The 24,814-nt window shown below is 37.7% G+C and overlaps 1 long non-coding RNA gene across 3 annotated transcripts in view; it reads right to left on the bottom strand.

Moving 5' to 3' along the window:
• Nucleotides 1–24,814, bottom strand: part of LOC143681431 (uncharacterized) — a 215,269-nt gene that overhangs the window by 178,401 nt on the left and 12,054 nt on the right. For 2 of the 3 annotated variants that reach the window (XR_013174606.1, XR_013174605.1), the window contains exon 2: nucleotides 17,749–23,129. This is a non-coding gene — a long non-coding RNA (uncharacterized LOC143681431). The remainder of the gene's footprint in view (nucleotides 1–17,748; nucleotides 23,130–24,814) is intronic. The other variant, XR_013174607.1, reaches the window with a different exon arrangement.

Below are 24,814 nucleotides of genomic sequence, written 5' to 3'. Positions count from 1 at the left end.
GCAGGGTTTCATTTTAGGGAGATTACGTAAGGGGTTGGCTGTTTTTTCTTTCAACTCTGCTGTTATGAGGACAAACTCTCCAATTTTCTATGTGTGTCATGTGGTGATGGACACAGGGAGATTTCAGTGACACTTGGGGGCAGATCATGGTCACCAGCCATGATGCAATTTTTTTTTTAATTGGGTGCATGGTATGGGAATCGAACCCAGGTCTCCCGCATGGAAGGTGGGAATTCTAACCACTGAACTACCCGTGTACCCCCACGATGTACATTATTGTGATTTTAAAAAAGGCACATCTTCCTTAAGACACTTCATATCCATCTGTTGGAAAGTTGTCATATTAACTTGATTTTGGTAAAATAGGACACTTTACTGTGATCTGGTGAAAATGGTCACAATAACTATCTAGCACCATAATGCGAATACTGGCCCCTAGCATTAATCAGGGTGCATCATGGTCAACATGGCAGCTGCACTGCTGGTGTTTTGAATTTGGGGTTTCTGAGCAAGTGATAAAGGCAGTAGATATGAATTTTTAATTTCCTCTCTTTTTAGCCCCATGCCCAAAGCTATCTATCCTCTGCTAAATTTCTATGCCCCATGCTTCTGTGATCCAACTTTCCTAGGCAAGGACCATTGGTCTCCTAACTAAGGAGGAGAAACCCAGAGCTGTTGTTCTGATTGACAGAGGGTTGAGAAGAGAGGAAACGACAGTCTTGCTTTCTGTTTATTAACAAGAGCCCTGATTTTCAACCATATTCTCTTCACTATTCCTAGTTTCCAAAAGCCCAAACCTTTCTGAATTTAGTGGGAATAATTATATTTCTTCCATGATTGTATGTCCTTGTATACATTTCAGGCTACAGCTTTCTCCACATCTTTCAGTCTATTATTCTTTTCCATCTTATTTCTGTCAAAAAAATCTTAATATGTCCATCCTCTGATATCTCTTCTTCTATTCCATTTGTCCTTATGTTGTTGCTTTTTTAATCTACTTACTATCACTTTAGTGAGGACTGAAAAGAGCAAAAAGAGATGTGGTCGATCTACCTTCTTAAATCATAAAGCCATCCTTGATTTTTATGAGTAATTAATAACAAAATAAGCCAAAAGATGGGGGAAGCAAGAATAAGTCAACACTCACTAAGTGAACACACATCTGTATCAAGCCCACCATTCACAATATCTCTTTTGTTCATTACAGCTTTAAAAGGCACATACTCTTGTTTATATTTTAAGAGGAAGAAACTGAGATAATTTAGAAAGATGAAGTAAATTTCCCACGATCACATAGATGGTAAATGATGAGAAGAAATTTCTATCTAGGTCTCCTAGGCCCAAAATGTAATGCATGTTACACCAAATCACATTGCCTCTCTTCTTCTAAAGTATATCCAAAAGTTCCTATATGTTTAATCCAAATTGCATCTCAATTTTCAGTATTCTAAATAACTAAAATTTAAACCACAATGTTAACAAAATTTTTAAAAGTTATATAAAATAAAACATAAAAAACTATTTGAACTCTAATCTCTATAATAGAAAAGAAAAATAAGACTGAAAGATTTTTGAACATAAAGTTTGAAATAAGAGTTTTCAATTTAATATCTTACTGTAACAAGAAAACTCAATTAACTATCCAAGAGTTCTGATAATAATACAAGTTTAGCTGTAATTTTGTAGCTTGCAATTCTTTAAAAATATAATTGATCTACAAGCATTCAAATAAAAAAATCATTATAACTGACATAAAGTAGGAATGAGTAATTTGAGATTTATAATTCATCTCAGAAGGCTTTTTTATTTTTCCCTCAACTCCAATGCTAACATGAAAAGCACCAAAACCATAAATTTCAGGTTTGATGACTCCTATTGTGAACAGAAGAAGAACTATGATAGAATGATATAATAATGTGATTCACTGCAGATACTGTTCTATTTGTCACTGTATTTTGGAATCCACTGAATCCTTCTTTTTAAGTGGTTTAAAAGACAAAAGCAGGGCTCCATGTTAACATCTGTTGAGAACAATTTCTGACATTTAATAGGTGCTCCATAAATGTTTTCTGATGAATGAATGAATGGCTCTCAGACAACTAACAGATGTTCTCAAAACCTCATCGATACCCAGAATCTTTATTGTTAAGTCTTAACAGATTGGTTTAGTGGAAATAACAAGATTAAAGCTATCAATAATAAAAGAGAAGGCTTGGGAAAGATGGGATACATTTTAGAACTCAGGAAACTGGGTATTTTCACCTTCTCCCTTAAGGGGACAAAAGCACCACCTACTATCCCAAATGGAGTAATTTTTACCTGCTTAGAAAAGCTCATTTTAAGAAGGGTGAAGGTAAAGGTGACCACCAACCTGAGCTGAACGTTAATGTTGTATATACTCTGCTTCTGCAGATGAAGTTCTCAGAGGAACAGGAGCATAATCAAGACCAGGCTGGGAACCCCAAGACAAACCTGTGACATAAATACTATTGCCTTCTTGGTTTTACAGATGAAGAAATTGACCAGGGAGAGATTAAATAACTAGCCTGACGTCACAGAGCTAATAAGTGGCAGAGTCTGGATTCAAATGCAGGAGTGTAACTTGAGGCTGTCAGCCCATGTGGCTGAAGCTTAAGGTGCAGCAGAGCAAGGTGGGAGAGGGTGAACAAAGCGTTTGGGGACCTAACTGAAGTGGAATTTGACTACAAAATACAAGAATTGTGATTAATTTCCACATGAAATGATTAGCCAAAGAGAAATTTTTAAATACATAGTAGACCATAGGACATACAGAGTCACCATAATTAATAAGATGAGCAAGGGTATGCTCCTCTGACTAGGTCAAATACACCTTATTCTCCTGAATTCCAGAACTTTTCCCATCTCCTTTCTGGGCCATAGAAGCATAAAAGACTACAGTGTACTAATGATTTAAATATTAATCTGACTTCTGCTTAAGAGGTTTAAAGCTGTAAGAGAACATCTCTTCCACCTAAGAAAATTCAGACCAAAATTACAGCTTTTCTTGAGCCCATCAGTGAACTGCGGTTACAAGGAACCTGTTGAAATATAGAGTGACAAGCTCCTCCAAGGAGGGGCTGGACATATGACTGTTTCATCTTTGGCAGAGCCCAGAAAGACAGAAGAGCAGGTAAGACAAAAAAAAGACAGCTAAAATTTTAATGAATTCTTAAAAGGTCAAACGGGCTTTCATCAGCAATCAGTTTAGAACCCCTGGCAGCCCCAGACACAAAGTGAGTCTATACTCACAAGCTCTTTGCCACAGGTTTCCACTGGGCACTAACAAGAAAGTCTGGGGGACAGAGGAAAACCTGAAAGAGCCCCCTCATGGTATACAGATGTGAAACCTCATCTACTGCACGGGACCTTTCTCTCAAAGGAAGAAAAAGCATTAAGCCTAGGTGGAGGGACAAAAAACATTGTCTGCTGTCTCTGAGGAAGGGGAAAAAGCACAAGTCTTTTGCTCCTGGAGGGGGCCAAGTCCTTCCTGCCCCAGACACCTATATATATAAGGGAAGAAATTTAAACTTTATTTTTTTGCAAAGTATTTAGCTGTATCTGTTCTATATACAATTCAGCAAACTATTTTTAAATATGGGTTTTTTTAATAGGTTTAACAGATACTTCTATAGTACCAATTATATGCCAGATACTGTTCTAAGTACTTCAAAAATATTTGCTCATTTAATTGTCCTAACAACTGAAGGAAGGAAATCAATTATTTGCCATTTTACAAATGAGTAAACTAAGAGGCAGAGAAGCTAAATCACTTGCCCAAGGTGATACAGCTAGTAATTTGCAGAACCAGGATTCAAACTAAAGCAATCCAGTTGTGTGTAATTATATGAAATAGGGAAACGTAGAGACTGACAGGGAAGAATTAACCAGTTTCAAAACCTTTGTAGAAAAATCAATGGGAGTCATAGTGATCATCATACATACAGCATCAAAGCCAAAGGAGTCTCCAATAACTTCTGAAAAATTCAACTCCAAATATCTATGGCTTTTCTCAGAACTCAATTACTTGTGATTATTGACTGAAAGACAGACATGCAGATATACTAATGGGAAATAAGCATTTCTTGATATTTAGACATGAAAATGCCAATAAACTATAGTATTTATAATTTATATATAAATTATAGCATATTTATAATTTTTTTCTGGCTAAAGATAAATTCGCAGTAAAAAGGCATTTATTCCAGTAACCCTTAGTAGTATTTGGTCAAGCATCCAAGGTAGCAATGTTCAATCTGGAGAGGGGAGAATATATGGGAGTACAGATTTTACTGGTTACTGAATGTCCCTCTGCTTTGGGGAGGGTATTCAGTGATGACTGTCCCTGTAACAATTCTAACAACTTGGGAGTTTTCTTACATAATCTTGTCTCCATAAATGTAGCTGCAAATATATAAATTAGTATTCTATATCAATACTAATTCACATACTATCAAATACATACTGGTATCAATAATAAGAAACCACACAAATAGTAACTTTTGATGAACACAAGAAAGTTAAATTTTCGAAACACAAAGTGAATCAAGTTTGCCCCTGGTCTCCAGAATTATGCTCAGCCCTTTAGCTAAATCAACAGCCAATTCACTGAATGACCTGCAGCTAATATCTGATTAATGACTCTTCATTACCAGGAAGCACTATAAAAATAAGAAGAGCTATATAAATGTTAAGGGTTATTAGCCTCAAAAGTCTCTCTAGTGCTTTCTTACAGACAGGGCAAACAGCTTTTATCACCATCTGCCTTTGTGTTTCTTATCACTCACCATGAACAATTCATTCTCTCTTGTTATCTTACTTTCTTATTTTTGCAATTCGGAACTAATTCCAGCCAGGGCTAGGAAAATAAATGGTACCTCTGCACTATATGCAACTGTTTTGACAGCTTATCAAGACACAACTTGTGCTTAGAAAAAATACATAAAACATGTAATTCATTTCAGAGAGCTAAAAATTACTCATAAGTGGCATTAACTGCCAATAGGTGATCAACTGCCTTAGCTCTCCTGGAGGGAATCATATGAGATACTATATAAAAAAGAAAAGATAGACTCATAAGCAAGGGAAAATTATATCAAATACCTGGAATATAACATACAATATTCTCAATTACAAAAACATGAATGTTGCTATCTAATGGTAAGTTATGGTCACTCTCGTCACTATGATGTAACACAGACATTAGCTGCCCCCAGACCTCCCCCACCCGCTACTGCTGCCTTTGCTCAGCACTGGCCCAAACACAGAAAGGCAGCACCTCAAATATTCTCAAAAGAATCCATTTACACCCTCCTAAAACACAGTGAGAAATGTTAACGTCACTGAAGATTACTCTGCCCCAAAACAACAAGAGCTGAGAAAAGGGAGTTGACAGAACACTAACTTCAAAATTCAAGGAATACTTTTGTTCCCCCAAATTCTCCAACAATCATGCTGCCACTGGAGCTTACAACTCCAGATTCCCCATCACCTTTGCACCTGCCTTATTGATTCCTTACCCTTCTCCCTGGTCCCCATAACATCTCCATGTATCTTTTGTCTTAGTTTCCGTGCTGCTATGACAAATATCACAAACTTGTTTGAGTTTAAACAACATGAATCTATTAGCTCAGTTTCAGGAAATAGAAAACCTGCTCCCACACGGGGTCAGCAGCATTATGGCTGGCTGGAAATCTTTGGATTCCTTGGATTTCCCAACACAGAGATGTTCTCTCCTTTCTCTTCCAGGTTCCAATGAATTCTGACTTCCATTGACTGCCAGCTTCCAGTTCCTCCCTGTGCTTTCTCTCCTAATTATGTGGGAATTTCATCTGTTTATAAAGGTCTCCAGTAATCCAGATTAAGGTCCACCCTCATTCAGTTGGGCCACACTTTACCTAAATATAGTGTCTTCGAAAGGACCTATTTAAAATGGGTTCACATCCACAGGGACTAAAGACTACGAGCATATCTAAATCGGGTACATAGTTTAACCTACTACATCATGCTTCCAAAAAACTATGCAGATTTCCATTCTTGTCTTATGTATTGTGGTTAAGGGACTATCTTTCACTACCTGGGCATGCCCTTTGTGTCTCATTCTCCATCCGAAGCAACTTATTTATTTCCCCACACCAAATAAAAACGTGCTCTTTCCAAAAGAAATTCTGGAAAATAAACTTTTGATCATGTTACACTTATTTTTTTTTTACCCAGATGATCTTGAGTATATTGATTTGTTTTAGTTAATTTGAAGAGAAACTAAACCACTACAATATGGTTTCTAAAAGAGGGTTATTTCTGCTTAGCACATGCCTGTTATTCCCCTTCTTTATGCTCCTCAATCAGTAAAATTATAGAAAGCATGAAAAAAGAACCACTACTGGATAAAACCTAGGAAGCTGGCTGAAGACCAAAAGGAAGTCCTTGACTTCAAAAGATTTTATTTGAGAAATATGCTTTCCCCATGTGGACTTAAAAGAAGATTGCCATTATGTCAGTTACAGGGAATTATTTTAGAAGAGTGCTTGCTACTCTGTGAAGTAGGTGCCAAGAAATGGCATTATCAAATTGCTGTTATTCTAACATACATTGGACAGCACTAATCACTTTTATTTGACAGTTATTGTTCTAGTTTGCTAGCTGCTGGAATGCAATATACCAGGAAAGGAATGGCTTTTAAAAGGAAAATTTAATAAGTTGCTAGGTTATAGTTCTAAGGCTGAGAAAATGTCCCAATAAAGCAAGTCTATAGAAATGTCCAATCCAAGGCATCCAGGGAAACATACCTTGGTTCAAGAAGGATGATGAAAGTCAGGGTTTCTCTCTCAGCTGGAAGGGCACGTGGCGAACAGGGTCAGGGTTTCTCTCTCATCTGGAAAGACATGTGGCAAACACGGCATCATCTGCTAGCTTTCTCTCCTGGCTTCCCTTCAGGAAGCTCCCCAGGTAGCATTTTCCTTCTTCATTTCCAAAGGTTGATGGCTGATGGACTCTCTGCTTCTTGTGGCTATGTCGTTCTGCTCTCTCCAAATCTCCCTGAATCTCATTTTCTCCAAAATGTTTCCTCTTTTATAGGATTCCAGTAAACTAATCAAGACCCACCCAAATGAGTGGAGACCTCTTCCACCTAATCCAGCTTAACAACCACTCTTGATTAAATCACACCCCCAGGGAGATGACCTAATTACAGTTTCAAACATACAATATTGAATAGGGATTAGAAGAAACAGCTGCCTTTATAAAATGGGATTAGAATTAAAACATGGCTTTTCTAGGGTACATACATCATTTCAAACCAGTAGAGTTATCAAGCTAGATGGGAAATTATCCACCAGTTCTTTATTTCCACTTGTACATCACTCCACTTGGCCCCCACAATGAATCTACAATTGGTCCAAATATGCTTAAAACCACAACTGGGTATTACAAAGATACATGCATGTGTGTGCGTGCATGCACGCGCGTGTGCAAACACACACACACATACACACAAGAGGCTTAGGAAGACGAGCCAGTGGCATACAGTCAGGGTAGGGTCAGAGCCAGTGAAGTCTGCGGGGCTTCCTCCTCTAGCAGGGTGCCTGCCTCTCTCCCAGCCATACCTCCACAGGAAGGCCTCTCTTTCCTACTGACTATCCATGGGTAAATTTCTTAATTTCTCTATTCCTCAGTTTCCAATCTGCCACTAAATTCACCGGATTGTATTAAAGATTTTAAATATGACAATATATATAAACTACTTAGCATAAATACTAAAACACAGTGGATCCTCAGTAAATACCAGGTAGTATCACTGTTGTTGTTCATATTCATTGACTATCCCTAGACCAAATGGCAAAACAAAGGGGGCCATCAACCCTCCTCCAAAACCACAAGTCCTGAGAGAGCACAGTCCACCTCTGAACCTCACTCTCACCATGCCTCCAGGAGTGCCTATCAGGGTCTTAACCCAGCCCCTAAGAGCTGCTCTCCTGCCACGAGCCTTCAGGACTTCTATAAATACAAGTAATCATTTTAGCACTCCCTCTACTTTCCCTTAACTAATAGGTACCACACCATGATAGGAAGAAGTTAATTCAAGATAACATACTGTAAGGAGTCCAGCGTCCCTGGGTTAACTGATCTAGTACCCTACAGGCAACCATGACACCCTGCTGTCCATATTTATAGTGAAACCTAAAGGGGTTTCTTCAACTGAGATGTTCTGAAAATGACCAAAAGTTGACTTGATCATAACATAGTCCAATTCTTTGATATGTACATTTTATGATTGTCATAAAATATGAAATTCATAATGCACAGAGTATAGATTTTCATGTCACTTAAGTTTCTCTTACTATGAAACTGGTGATAATTTTCAAAAAGATGTTTTTAATTTGTTTTAGGCTGAATCCTCATCTATCATTCCATATGGTGCTTGTCCTACATCATCTGTGTTAGGAAGTCAGTTTCTTAATTCAAAACCCTTTTTACTAAATCAAAAATCTTTGTAGAAGCTTTAACTCAAAGTATTGGGGTTATGAGTTAATTTCTACATCTCAACAAAGTGAACGGCTACAGAGATGTGGGTATAAATATGGGGTCATCTCTGTTATTTAATAATTCATACTAAAGCCAGCCCAATTCTTTTATCAGGAAGGCTGGCATCTTTTTGGAGTTCTTTCCTCCTCTTGAATAGACCAAGAACTCTGAGCAATGTGGAGATGGGAAGTCAGCCCAGGCTTAACACCATGAAGAGTCAGAAATTCAATGGGACACTACCCTTGCTTCTCTCTGACATGAGGATGGTACAGGTCCTCTGTTGATTCAGAAACCCATTAAGATTATGTATCTCTTTGAGGGAAGGTGTCATGGTTAGGGACAGGTGTCAACTTGGCCAAGTTGTGGTACCTGTTCATCTGATTGGGCAAGTGCTGGCCTGTCTGTTGCAATGAGGACATTTCATAGGATTAGATCATGATCACGTCAGCTACATCCACAGCTGATTCCATTTGTAATCAGCCAAAGGGGAGTGTCTTCTGCAATTAATGATGCTAAATCCAATCATGGGAAGCCTTTTAAGGAGGACTCAGAGGAGACAGGTTGCATTCCTGCTTTGGCTGGTGAGCCTCTCCTGTGGAGTTCATCCAGGCCATCCATTGGAGTCGTCGGCTTCGCAGCCTGCCTTGTGGATTTTGGACTCTGCATTTCTACGGTCACGTGAGACACTTTCATAAATTTTATATTTGCAAGTGTTCCCTGTTGATTCTGTTTCTCTAGAGAACCCTAACTAATACAGAAGGTAACCCACTACAGGTTATCTTCAGTGGAAGGCAATTCCACTCAAATGTTCTTTCAACAAATATTCATTGAGTACCTGCAGGTTAGCAGGATACAAGTGTGAAAAGGACAGCATTGTTCCTGCCCTTCTGTGCCAACACTCAATGGCAGGGAGAGCATGCCCATGGGGCCCTGCCATCTGGGCCTCAGCCACCAAAATGAAGAGAGGCCAATAATTACAAGAAAAAGTCATCTTGGTCTCATGTCTTCTTTCTTCTGGCATTTCTCCTAGGTTAAAGAGATTTTATTTCTTAGTTTAGTTAATTTGATTTTTGTTTCTACATTAAGAAATAATAATGACTATTAAAAAAAAAACAGGCCACAACTGTCTCACCCAAGCTTACAACGTATGCAGTGCTATTTCAAAAAGAAATATTGACAAGAACTACAGAGACTATCTGGAAGTTCTCAAGCCCTGCAGGCATCCACAGGTTCCATTTAATCAAGGCATTTCAGTTTTACCCACGTGGCATTATCATTTAGAGTTTGTTCTTACTCAGACTCCAGAAATAACACTGGGAGAGTTACAGCATTTTCCTCAGGAACGCTGAGGTACAAAGGTGGCAGGGGCTATTTGCAACCCCATGATCCAGTTAAAACATAATTTCATGCCCATATAGATTTGAATTTAGAATATAATTTTTTCCAAACAGCCAATCAGCTGGCTGTACAGAGCAATGGTGTGAAGGGTGATCATACCAAAAGCAGCATCTCACCATCGGCCTCAGGAGCCCAATACAGTTGTTGTTGTTTTTACCATTCCCCAAAGGGGACTTTGCAAATACTTTTTTATTCACTGTTCAAATCATTCTGGGATTTATTGGGGCATCACTCTGGATAAACCAACAAAATCTCATTCCTACTCAAGGTTTCATGTACTTAATGGTGTTCAATTAAGCTGTCTACATAAGTTATATTAGGAAATAAATGCACTAGTCAAAATACAGTTTTAAGGACTCTCCTACCTCCTGAGCTCACCCATCTTACTGAGAAGAACAAAGGGAAGGGTCTGGTGAGGGTCATCCTGAGGGTGGCACTCAACTAGCACTCAAGAAGGACTCTAAATACCATTTGACTCCATAAAGGAGGCTAGATAAGGAAAAAAAAAAAAAGAAAAACCTTAGGTTTCCCTTTAGCTATTCAGGCCTTGCAAAACCAGCCAGGTCAGCTTCCGTGGGAGCCAAAGAGAAGCTGAGAGGCTATCAGGAATAAAGCAAGCATTATAAATGCATCTATTTCCCTAGCTCAGCACAGCAAGCAGCAGACTGAAGATAGAAATATTTGGCAAACAGTGTAACAGCTTTAGGGACATGGTGATGCTTGAGCAACATGCACAAATTACTAAGACTAGGGAATCAAGCATCCTAACTGCAAAGAAGCTTGCTGCATGACAATGGATGGCAACAGTAAGTGGTGTAAACTGAACAGTTCAAGTTTTACAGTACTGGATAAGGTTCTTTTCCCCTTGGGAAGATTTGAAAAGGCAGAATAAGAAGTCCAAGGTCTTTGTTCTCTGCCCACAGCCAGATGGTATATGATACCAGTAGGCACCTAAACTCTGGGCTGAGGCAGAATGAGATTAAAGGCCTCTATGTCCAAATCCAAAAACAGACCTTTGTATTCAAGGTGCAATGCATTTACAACTTCTTTCCTTCTGAACACTTGGTTTCCATTTCCAGTTAGCTCCTGTAAACTCTAAACAACTTATCAATCATTCTTTGAAAGGAGGAAATCACACAGAGAAGGAAGCTTCATCATGGGCAGACTGCTGGGCTTTCAAATCAAACAGAAGCCAATTAAATACAGCAGTGGAGTTGGGAACCCACATCCTCAAAAAAAAAAGGTCCATATGTGTGTGTGTGTGTGAAAGAAAAAATACAATTTGTGTGTGTATGTGAATGTAAGTGTGTATGGGTATGTGAGCGCACATAAATGAGAATCTGTGTATATCTGTTGTATGTTTATGAGTGTAGATGTGTGGAGGGTATATGTGTGTATGCGTAAACCCCTACTCTCTTATCTGGTGCAAGACAGATGCTTATCTATTCAGATCACTGAGAAAGTACTGAAAGTTTCTTTTTTAAATCAATGACAGTTAATTTACCTTTTAAAAATGAAATTGGTACATCCTTTGAGTTTCAGAAAAGAAATTCACAGAAACCCTGCAATCTGTTCAGTGCCCGCAAAACAGCTTCAAAGCCATTCCCCAGAGTATTCTAGGCTCCCTGTCTGGAAGTCTCTTCTTCAAGACTGAGCTACTCTTCTCCAGAACTGACACTGCTATTTGCCAGGTACATCTGCTCCAAAGCCTCTGCTCACTGTTCCCGTTTCCAAAGGTGAACTACTCATCTTGAATGTCCATTACTCTTTTGTCTCGTCTATCTTCCTGAAATTTCACCTTCCTCTCATAGTGTTTTGAAAATTAAAATTTACCTGACCTCTCCATGCCTTGATTTAAAACACCTTGAATGCTACCACTTTTTCTCAATAATAGATTTATTCTTTGCCACCTACTAATTGCTATGAGACACTTGGCACATACTATTTTTAATACTCTGAATTTGACACACAGTAAAGGGGTTAAAATACAGGTCTTAGGACACTTTGCCTAGGCTCATAATCCTGGCTTCTCCATTAGCTAGCTGGATGGCTTTGAATAAGTAACTTTATTTTTCTGTCTTGGTTTCTTTATCTGTAAAATAGGAATAATAATAGTACCTACCACATCAAGATTTTTTAAAAATTCAATGAATTAATACAAAATGAAGGGCTTACATACCAAACTCTGAAATCTGTTCTACAACTAATTGTTGTGATGTGCTTTGAAATTTACTGCTTTTTTGTATATGATATTTTTCACCATAAAAGGGGGGGAAAGTCAGTTGTGATGATAAAAAGCATGGCTATATGATGATATTGTGAACCACTGATTGTACACTTTGGATGATTACATGGTATGTGAACATATAATATATATCAATAAAAAATAAAGTTAAAATAAATGAAGGGCATAGAATAGAGCCTGTCACATAAGTGTTCAATACATGTACCTATTATTATCCATATGACAACCTTAGAAGGTGTAGAGTCCAACATGCCAAATGAGGAAGCTGATCCTGGGGAAGTTATGGGGCCACACAGACAGGAAATGGCAAAGCTACATTTTGAATTCAGGAATTTCATTCTCCAGAACTTAAGCCCTTGTCTCTTCACATGGTGTCTCCCAATTGAGTGCCCTCACAACGAAGCACTTATTCTAAGCCTTAATCACCCTCCGGGCAAAACTGAGAGGAAGACAAAGTAACAGTAATAGTTGATGATAACAATTATGGCTATAAAAGTCTGTGCTTCTCTGTCCAACCTCCATCCTTTGTATGCCTCTATCAGTTGTTTTATCAGCTTTAAATATCTTTTAATCTCCAACTATAAAAAATGAGGAAACCAGCAAAATAACAACATCATCCTCTGTTCCTTTACTCCTTTCCAATCTCTCTCAGGGTTTATATCATTTGTGTTGTGTTCTACAGCCATATTCTCCATATTTGTTTTTTGTGCAATTATAAAGATTCGATGATGACTATAAATGATTTTTCTGCATTTTACCATTTATCTCCTGATCGGCTAAAATTATTCATTAGTACTTTTGAAAAGGAGGATACATGGGATCAAAATTCCGGTGTTCCAACATGTTCAAAAATGTCTGCTGTCTTAATACAGAAATAATATTTTGGCTGAGTAAGAAATTCTCGAGTTTCCACTTCTTCAGACTACTTTCTTTGGAGAAGTTTGAGATTGGATTGCTATCTTTACTGTAATCTTTTTTTTTTTTAATGAAGTTTGCATTGATCATTCTGATCAAATTTTCCTGGGAAATAGGAGCCGCTTTCAAAACTATCTCCCTCTTCTATCCACTTGGATCATTTTTTGATCCAAGTGACTTATTCTGAATCATTATTTCCATTCCTCCCTAGGACACGAGATACATGCTAACTCATCTTGCTTACACTTTTGTCTCTAACCATTTTAACTCTTTGCCTCCACTCAGTGGGCCCATTTTCATCATGTCCCTCACTTTGTTTTATCAACAACAGAGTCTAGCCTCTGTTGTTCTGCTGAAGTTTTGTCTTCAGTTCTATGATGGTGGTATTATTACTATTATTATTACTATTATTATTACTACTATTTGCTTTCATTTTCTCCTTAACTCTGCCAGATCACATTTCATTTCCTCACTCTGCTTTTTTTCCCTGAGCTCTTCTACTTCTGCACTGCACTTTTGCTGTATTAGAGCAACTGCCTCATTAATTTTTTTAATAAATGGTGAAATACCTGTTACTATTTTCTCTGTAGCAATGTATTTCTGATGATTACTACTCAATTGAAATTTCCTTTTTCATTTCTTTTTGTTCTGGTAGCTTTTTATACAACTGTACGGATTTTACTTTTTATTTATTAACTTTGAATGAGGTAAATTTTTCATAGTCAATTACATTTATGAAGTTCATGTGGGGGAGGAGCCAGGACAGAGTTCTTGTATGGCAGGGATTTTCCTATTGTACCAAAGAAACGTCCCTGAGCTCTTTGAGACTTTACTTATCCCCAGCAATGGGGTTAGGCAGTTGCACAGATACCTAAAATGCAAAGAATCCTGCTGCTGCTCAATCCCCATCACCACGAGGACAAACTGCTTCTTGCAAATTATATTACCTATGTAACTTCTCATTTGGACTTTCTCCTCACCTCTCAGAGCAAAAGCAAGCAGAGGACATAACTTTCATGCTGGCCAATGTACACTGCTCCCAATTTCCAGGAGGATATTACTCTTACACCTCTGGATGAGTTTCCTACCTTTGAAAAGCACTTTCTTCCAAGATGTATAGACACAAGCATTCTCTAACTTCTCCCATCCCTCTGTTTGATTGTCACTATCAATGTACGACTTCCATTTACTTTGTTGTTCAGGAATTATACTACTTCCTACTTTCTCTGAAGACAAGATATTACATTTCTATTTTTCATTCTTTGTTGTTTTTGAGTAATTCATATCATCACCTTCAAACTGGAAGTAACAGGATCTCATGAGACGACCAATTTTGCAATTTGAAAAGGTATTTAAAGAACAATAAAAAGAAAGACAGAAATACAGCTTACCAGGAGGAAGACTTTTCTTCATAAAGGAAACCACCGTGGTCACTACACACTCTTGATTTCTGATTTGCTTTGCACACTAGCTACTATTCCTACCAGGAAATCCAAGTTAGATCATCTTATGCGGGACAACTGTATGACAAGGAGGTTATTATTCTAGTCCTATTGCAAACAATGCAACCAATTCAATACAATTGCCTTAAGTGTTTAATGGTTTCTTTAATAGCAATGAGACCAAGGCTTATCCCATCATAGTACTGAATATACTGACTTCTTTTATTTAAAAATAAAATTACAGAATAGGGAATATTCAGCAAGAGAAAAGAACTATCTTATAAATTTTGAAAGTCATCTTTTTTATTTGTGGGTGGCAAAAAGGCTGGTTAGACAAGACACTTTTCACTGCTGAAGGCATCACAAAATCAGCTGTCACACTTGACATTAAAGTTAATTGTGGATAAACCGAATCTTCTGACAAGTTTCCTACAGCCAATAATTTAGTAAAAGTGCTCTGCTTTGGAAAGTCAAGAATGTCAGCTAAAGGTCAGCTCCCAGGGCATTGAAATGCCCCTTTCTGTAACAGGATGTTAAAATTGGACAATTTCTGCCTCAGTCTAAAACTGGAGAAAGTAAGTAATTGATGCTTAATGCCCCCATGATACAAAGTGAAATGCAAGACCACCTCTGCAAATTTGCAAAGTAAATGATCAAAGATCAATTCTGCCCTGATTCTCTCATCAACAATCTTGAGGGTATAAAAGGATTAAAACTAAAGGGATTAGAGAACAAATTTACAGCAGAAAGTTTTGGAGTGTATAATTATTTCTCTTCCGTCAGGGAAGCAGGGGAAGAGGGCAAGTGAAACGGGCTTCCAAAGTGACCACCTAAGGGAGTCTGACCTGTATTTCCTTAAATAACTGCCATATCTAAGACAGATACCAGAACCACCAACTGAAAATGCCTACAGCGAGAAGCTGAAGTCCATGGCTACACAGTAGAAAACTGCATTGGGATAAACTTCTCTTCTTTTCACAAGAATCTATGAGTGTTTCTTGTGGTATAATATGGGCCACATGGGGGAGAAAGCTGACCTGGAGTTGCCTTAATGTGCATTGTGCAAAGGAAATCCTCCTGAGTATACAACAAAACCTTAAAAGAGAGAATTAGTATGAGCTGGAAAACTGTATATCTAACAGTTGAGACTCACATCATGAGAATGACAATTAGAGAGCACCACCAGCAGCATCTCTGCGGCAGTACCTCTCACAAGTGAGAGAGCACGGTGAACCAGCCCCAGACGGAGAGCACCGGTATCAGAGTTCATCCCCCATGCACAGGAAATCACTGTTCAAATTTCTATCACCACAATTAGTTTAACCTGAGTGAACTTTGTATCGATGGAATCATGCAGTATGTATTCTTTTGTATATGACTTAGTTTTTTCTCAGAATGGTATTTTTGATATATATCTGTGATGTCACATATATCAGTTTTTTTCATTTCCTGTTGCTGAGTATATTCCACTGTATAAATACAACTTGTCAATCTAGAAGCTCTGTGGATTCTATGTCTGCATTTTTGTCTATCTCTGCAACTTGAACAAATCTTTGTTGTATGGTATGAAGTAGGAATAGAGATTCATTTTTAATTCCCTTACAGATTTCCTGTTGTTTCTGTGCCATTTGTTAAAAAGACTCTTATTTCCTCCCTTGAATTATGATGATGTCTGTGCTGCAAATAAATTGACCATATTTTCCAATTTTCCAATAACTTTCTACAAAAATTACTGGCTTAGAACAATTTTCTTTTTTTTCTTTTTTAAACTTTTATATTGTAAAATATAACATAGATACAAAAAAGCAATAAATTTCCAAGTACGTTTTAACAAGAGGTTATAGAACAGATTTTAAAGTTTGGTATGGGTTACAGTTCCATGATTTTTTCATTTTTTCTTCTAGCAGTTCCAAGACATGAAGACCAAAGAAATATCAATATAATGATTCAACAGTCATACTCATTTGTTAAATCTCTTCTTTGTTACACTCCTCTTTCGCTCTTTTTTTTTCTTTTTTGTGACAAATAATATATATATATACCAAAAAGCAATAAATTTCAAAGTACATTGCAACAATTAGTTGTAGAACAGATTTCAGATTTTGGTATGGGCTCCAATTCGACAATTTTAGATTTTTACTTCTAGCTGTTTTAAGGCAGTAGAGCCTAAAAGAAATATCAATATAATGATTCAGCACTCAAACTCATTTAGAACAATTTTCTTTTGCTGACTATTTTGTGGGTCAGGAATTGAAGAATGGCTCAGCTGGGCAGCTCTTATTTGGGCTTTCTCATGTGGATACAGTCAGATGTTGCATGGACTGCAGTTATGTGAGGGCTCAACTAAGCTGGATCCTCAGTATGACACATTCACATGCCTAGCAATTAATGCTGACTGTCTACTGAGAGCTCGGCTGAGACTGTTTATATGTTAAATACATATATATAAAATATATATATATATATATATATATATAAAATATATATATATATATTTTTCTTACCTCCATCATACTCTTTTGGTCAAGAGTCACAAGGCCACCCAGATTCAAGAGAACACTAAATACTGATTGAAGGTGCATCTGAAGATTTGTAGTCATTTTAAAAACCAAAATATTGCACCCTACATGTGTGGGTCAATTTCTAGATTCTCTTTCTGTTCTATTGATCTATTTGTCTATCTTTACACCAATAACAATATCTTGATTATGGTAATTTACAATAAGTCTTAAAATCAGGTAGTACAAATTCTTCATTTTTAAAATCATTTTACTTATTCTAAGTCTTTTGCATTTCCATGTAAAACATTTGTCAGCTTCTTTTCGTAAAAACCCTGCTGGGATTTTAATTGGCATTTTATTGAATCTATAAGAATAATTTGGGAAGAAATAATTTACTGATACTACTCAATCTTCCAATCCACGAATGGTATATATCTCCATGTATTTAGATCCTTTTTATTCCTTTCAGCAATGTTTTGTGGTATTTGGTGTAGATATATTGTTTTAGTTTATAAGCTGCCAGAATGCAATATACCAGAAATGGAATGGCTTTTTAAAAAGGTATTTATTAACTTGCAAATTTATAGCTCTAAGGCTGTGAAAATGTCCAAATTAAGGCAAGGCTATAAAAATGTTCAACCTAAGGCATCCAGAGAAAGCTACCTTGGCTCAAGAAGACCAGTGATGTTTGGGGTTTCTCTCTCACCTATAAAGGCACATGGTGACATCCACTCGCTTGCTCTCTAGGCTTCTTCAATGGCTTCCATGGGGGCGTTTTCTTTATGCATCTCCAAAGGTCTCTGGTTGTGTGGGCTCTTTTGCCTCTGAGCTTCTTCCAAAATGGTTCCCTCTTAAAGGGCTCCAGTAAGCAACCTCACCTTGAATGACAGGAGACACATCTTCATGGAAAGCATCTTATCAAAGCTACCATCTACAATGGGTGGGTCACATGTCCATGGAAACAACTTAATCAAAAAGTTCCCACCCAACAATACTGAATCAGGATTAAAGGACATGGATTTTCTGGGGTACATAATAGCTTCAAGCTAATAACATATCTTTCATTAAATTTATTCCTATTTATTTTACACTTTCGATGCCATTAACAATGGAATTTTTTTTTATGCTGTATAGTGGGGGTCACATTTCATTCTTTTTTCATATGATTATCCTGTTATTGCAGCACCATTTATTGAATTTTTTTTGGAGGGGGGAAGTGCCTGAGCCAGGAATCAAATCTGGGTCTCCCACATGGCAGGTGAGAATTCTACCACTGAACTACCCGTGAACCCCTTGGAACTGATTTTTAATTTGATTTTCAAATTCTATCTTACTTATATATAGAATTGCAACTGTTTTTGCATTGTGCAACCTTGCTAACTTCACACGTTAGTTCTATTACCACCAGTACAATGATGAAAAAAAATATTAAGAATGAACACCTTTGTCTTATTCTCAAACTTAGAGATCATATTTGAAAATCTTTGATAACTATTTCTTCTGTGTTTTTCTGCCTTAATGTCTTTCACCCCTCTTTAAGAATTTCCAATTACACATAAGTTAGACAGATTGATACCAGTCCACAAATATATGAGGTACTATTTTTTTTTTTCAGGCTTTTCTCCTGATCCAATTCATACAGGTCCCATTGCCCTGCACTCAATCTACTGATCTTATATTCTGCAGTATTCCATCTACTATTAATCTCATCCAGTGAATTTTCCATGTCATATGTTTTATTTTTTCAGTTCTAGTATTTCTATTTGGTTCTTGTTTCATTGTTTCAGTTGCTCTACTAAGATTTCCCATCTGTTTACTAATTATGGCCATCTTTTCCTTTAAATCATTAAATGTATATTACATTTAAATTCTTTTCTACAATTCCAACATCCTTGTCATACCTGGGTCCATTTCTATTTTTTTTTTCTACTGGGTATAGTGACATATTCCTACTTCTTTCTCTAAGGTCAGAGTGCCACTCTAGATGTGGTCTTTCTGGGGTTTCAAAGGAATGTCTGTGGTGTTCAGCAAGGTCTCCATATTCTGGATATTCTGGATGAACAGAATTCTAATGCAGCCCTGCACACTGTGATCTCCAAAATCACAGTAGTTCACAGTTCCCCCAAGAACTGATAGGACTTTCAAATTCTCTCCCTATTCATGCAACTTGGTATTTAGCAAAAAATTCAAAGAAATCTTACATATATTTTTGGATCTCCTTTTCTGCTAAGGTATCTAGCCATCTCAGCAAATTCTAGCCATCTCAGCAGCCCCAAACCCTGCTTCCATATTCCCTAGCTCAGTAAGACTATCCAAGCTTTACTCAGTTTCAACTCCTGCACAATTGTCTAGAAAGTGCCTCTAGACTAAAAGCTGGAGAAATTAGGATGCTCATGTGTTTTCCCTCTCCAGGGTTTACAGTCTCTTGTCGCCTATTGTACAATATCTTAAAATACAGTTGCTCCATACATCTCTGTCTAGTTTTACAGTTGTTTATATTAGGAGAGCTAGACAAGTACTAGTTACAATCATGGCCAGACAACTAGTTGATATTTTATTATCTAAGAGTACCTGGAAACATAACAAAAGCTGACTGAGATGTCCTCTCAGGGAATTTCAGGAATGAAATATTCAGAATGTTTAAAAGGACAATAATGAGACATACTAAATTTGTTTTCTACTTACACCTGCTAGAGTTCAATTCGTTCAACATTCTAAATTAATTAGGGAATGGAGGGAACGATGGCCTGCAAAACCTTGTTTGTAAAGGAATAAAGATGGATTGAGTTGCAGGGGAGTGGTGGGTAAGCCCTGATTTTGGATTCATCATGGCTCTGTTCCTTATTAGCAGTATTAAGTAAGCTCTTTAACCTCTCAGAGTCGATGTCCCCTAACCAATACAACTGGATTATAATACTTGCTTCTTATTTTTGTCATGAGGAGCTAATGTGAAAGTTTTTATAAGTTCTCTATAAATACTAGTTATTGTTAATAGGAAGTTGATTTAGGAGCAGTAGATTGAAGAAGAACAAAAGCTATATTTTAGAGACCTAGGTATAGATTCTAGTTCCCTATCTGTCTTCTCTGGTTATATAATAATAAATAATAGCAGTTACTATTTGTTCAAGGCTGGCAGTGTTTTAGAAATTCAGCTCATTCGCGATCTACAATAAACTTGAATGACATTATTATGATGATGATTTTACAAATAAGGGAACCAAGGCTAAGCAAATTTAAGAAACGAGCTCAAGGTCAAATGACAAATCAAGGAATCCCATTACATAATACTGACCATAGGCCCTCACTATTTTTCTAAGCCTCTCAAAACCCTCCTCCATAAAATGAGGATATTGGGCCACATGACAAGTAGTGAATACTCTTTTCTGACCTACATACGCACAACTAAAACATAATTTTTTGATTTTACCAAACCTCAGTTATAAATCAGCCTACAATAATTCTATCAATACATTACAATTGACTATATGAACTAGAGAGGTTGAATTCTAGGAGTAAGGTTGGCCTGGTTTTCAAGTTTGGTTTCTGATCTGCTATCAGTAAAGATTTCAACCAGAACAAAATTTTCTAATATTATTCCAATCATAATGTGTGAAACCCTTGGTACTTCACACTTTTCTCTTCTATTCTATTCATATGAACAGTACATTTCTAGCAGTATTATCCGTCATTTATTGTCAGAGGGAGTAAATGTCCCTTGGGTGGGTATATTAGGAGAGTTCCCCTACTTATTTAATATGCCCTCTGTCTACTGACCTCTGAAAAATATCATTGCTCAACTGCACACCACTCTGCTCACAGTACAGACATATGTTATTTCACCCTATGTTCACTAGTACTAATAATGACTTTTACCCCTTTATTATTAATTCAATGCAATAATCTTTCCAGTTTGTGACTGCAGCTGTGGAATTGGCCTGAGGGATGGGAAAGGGGAAAAATCTTTCTCTCTATGCTTTCTTTAACATGATTTTAAATGGGGATGTAGTGGGAGGAAGAATACATGCCTATCTCCCATGCAGAGGCAGAAAGGCCAGGCTTTGAGATAGTGAGAGGTCATTCCACACACATCAGTGGACAGAGAAATATTAGAATAACCACATCAAATGCACCCATCAAGAGGACATTTTCTCCTCCTTTCTGACAATTACCACACTCAGTGACAGATGGTACAGCTGGAGTTGCACTGGGCACATGAAAGACATAGAGGGGAAAAAAAGATTGGGGACCAAGGCCAGGGTGACTGGTTGAATGATGGGTCCAGGGAGATGAGGGAGCTGCTGCCAAATCTTTCTGCCCTTTGCACAAAAAGGTGGGAGTACTATCTAGCTCCTCAGTGAAGATATTCTCCTGATACAACCTGGGGATCCAAGAAGGCCTTAGTCTCAGGTTTTTCTGGTCTAAATAGTCCTTGATATTGTCTTGCTTCAGACATCTAAGGGTGATAGAAAAGTGACCAGAATTGATATGCTCATTAGGCTGTCACTTCCTAATCATTCATTTTTCACCCTAATTATCAGCCACAAGGCTCAATCCCAAATTATTTGGCCAAAATTCAAGCTTTTAAGGCACTCTGGACTCCTAAAGAAATTCAATCAAACTCTAGTTCCAAGCAGATCTCTTTTTCAATTTCTTGAATTTAAAATTAATTTAGCATCACTGTTTACTGCATGATTGAAGATTCCGAACTCTGAAATGTAATCACATGCAAAATGTTAGTAGGGCAAAAGATCAAGGACATGTATAAGACAATTCAACACATGCAGAGACCAAGTCATAAAGGCCAAGGCAGAAAATAAATTGCAACCAGCTAGGGTATGAAAGAGCACCAGGGCTACGCTTTATAAATACATTAGTAGTTTGAGCAAAGTGTAGACTCTGTAACTATCGTGGTGGGAAAGTAAATGGAACAACAGATAACAGTAAAGTGGAGGAAACATTAAACACCTCCATCATCATAAAATATATATCAATTGTAGTCAAATTATTGACTTCAATTTTGACCAAAGGGAAAAAAAAGAAAAACTTTACTAATTAGAGGCCTAATTCTTACTGTACTTGAAAGAAATAGGAAAGTCAGCTTGATTATAAAATACTTTATCAACTGCCTACTGGGCATTTGTGGATGTCTCAAAGTCACTGCAAAGTCAATCTATCCAAAACAAAATTCATTTCCCATCAACAATTATCTCTCTCCCAAAATATTTGCTATAACCACTGATGGCACTACCATGCATTCTCCCAAATCTCTTAAGCCTTGAAACTTTGTGCTATCTTTGACTCATCTCTCTCACATCCTTAATATATGGTCACAAATTCTGTTTGCTTTTTCCCTTCAAAACATCTCACAAGGTAGTCCTTTCTCTGTGCCCACTGCTTCCTTTTAACCTTTCATCTTACAAGTTAATTCTTACAATATCTTCAGTGCTTATCTCTCAGGATCCACTCACCTTACACACATTTATTCTTGCAGTTCTTTGGGAAACCCACAAAAGTTCCCTGCATTCTGTTTCAGCAACTGTTCACTCACTAACATAGTTCCTCACAGATACGAAATCTTATGTGAATGTGATCTGCCACATCAGTTCTCTCATGTTTTCTCTAGTCAATACCAATCACCTCAGAATTTACAATACCCTCCCCCATCAAAGGGCATACTAGTTTTTCAAGCACCAAATCTTAGGGAGCTTGTGCTTCAGCTCTTGGTACAGGCATATGAATTCTGATTTATCAAAAGCCACATGATAAACAACTTTTAAGTTGTGAGATTTGAACTAAGTGGAGAAAACAAAGAAAGAAAGTCAGTCACAGCACTGAAACTTTTGGCCAAAATTAGGTTAGACCATCTACACTCATTATATAATGACATTGGTTTACAAAACCAAACCTCAGCATTCCCAGTGACTTAACACAACAAGATTTGTTTTTCTTACATGCCACAATCCATTGTGAGTCAGTGAGGTCAGGGGGAGAGCAGAGAGTAAAAAGCAATTAATAACACGGGTACCCAGGTATCCAAGCTCCTTTAGTCTTGAAGTGAGACTTCTTTCAACATTATCTCTAAGGCTGCTGTAAAACAAAAGAGAAAGATGCACAAGAGCTCTGTGGGCCAGGCCTGGAAGTGACCCAGATCACTTCCACCCACATTCAATTGGTCAGAACTCTGTATAAAGGCCCAAAACTAACTACAAGGGATCTGGGAAATGTATTTCAGCTGTGTGCCTACCAGTGAGGTAGCACACAGATATCTAAGCATAAGCATTGTCTCTCCATCATCCAAGACTCTACTCTTTTCTGACTGCTTAGGACCTATTGTTAGATTTTCCCTTGAATCCATATTTACTTATTCCAAGTTAAAATAAATAACTCCTGTCAGGGAATCAATCCCTTTAGTCATATTTAATGACTGTCTTTGATCATGTGTATTACAGTAGTCTACTCTCTGGATTTTGTCATCACTGTTTGTTTATAATTACTTATCTAGATGTTCCTCAGTACCCCTGGCTATATGCCCTGACACATAAGAGACTTCTCAGACTGCAGGTTAGAAGGTTCTACCCTGTTCTCACCCTGTCTCACACCACAGAAGACACTGGCAGCTGATTCTTGCATTAATTTCTAGGTCTATATGAATTCCATACCTCACTGCTAATCTCAGATACTTACCTGACTTTCCAAATTCTACCAGTCTACTTGGTTTCCTGGTCTTTGGACTACTTCTCTTTCTGGTTTGTTAAATGCCACCAGAATGCAATATATCAGTGTATTAGTTAGGGTTCTCTAGAGAAACAGAATCAACAGGGAACACTTGCAAATATAAAATTTATAAAAGTGACTCACATGACCATAGGAACGCAGAGTCCAAAATCCACAGGGCAGGCTGCGAAGCCTATGACTCCAATGGATGGCCTGGATGAACTCCACAGGAGAGGCTCACCAGCCAAAGCAGGAATGCAACCTGTCTCCTCTGAGTCCTCCTTAAAAGGCTTCCCATGATTGCATTTAGCATCACTAATTGCAGAAGACACTCCCCTTTGGCTGATTACAAATGGAATTAGCTGTGGATGTAGCTGATGTGATCATGACCTAATCCTATGAAATGTCCTCATTGCAACAGACAGGCCAGCGCTTGCCCAATCAGATGAACAGGTACCACAACTTGGCCAAGTTGACACCTGTCCCTAACCATGACAACCAGAAATAGAATGGCTTTTAAAAAGGGAATTTATTAAGTTATAACTTTACAGTTCTAAGGCCATAAAGATGCCCAAACTAAGGTATCCAGGGAATACTTTGATTCAAGAAAGGCCAATGGGTCAGAAACACCTCTGTCAGCTGGTAAGACATGTGGCTGGCATCTGCTGGTCCTCTGGCTTCTTATTTCAAACAGCTTCCCTGGGGGCATTTTCTTTCTGCATCTCCAAACATCTCAGTCTGTGTCAGCTCTGAGCTTTCTCCAAAATGCTTCTCCTTTTAAATTAATCAAGGCCCACCTTGAATGGGCGAGCCAAATCTCTATCTAATCAAATATTCACACCAATAATTGGGTGTGTCACATTCCACAGAATCAATCCAATCAAAGTGTTTTCACCCTAAAACATTGAATCAGGATTAAAAGAAACATGGCTAGGGGATGCAAGAGCAGTTCAGTAGTAGAATTCTCACTCAGGTTTAATTTCTGGCCCATGCAGAAATTGGTCTCCCCCCACCACCCAAAAAATTCAACAAATGGTGCTGCAATAACAGGACAGTCA

The sequence above is a fragment of the Tamandua tetradactyla genome, chromosome 4, assembly GCF_023851605.1.
Source record: "Tamandua tetradactyla isolate mTamTet1 chromosome 4, mTamTet1.pri, whole genome shotgun sequence".
Lineage (NCBI taxonomy): Eukaryota > Metazoa > Chordata > Mammalia > Pilosa > Myrmecophagidae > Tamandua > Tamandua tetradactyla.
This window is presented reverse-complemented; position numbering and strand designations above follow the sequence as displayed.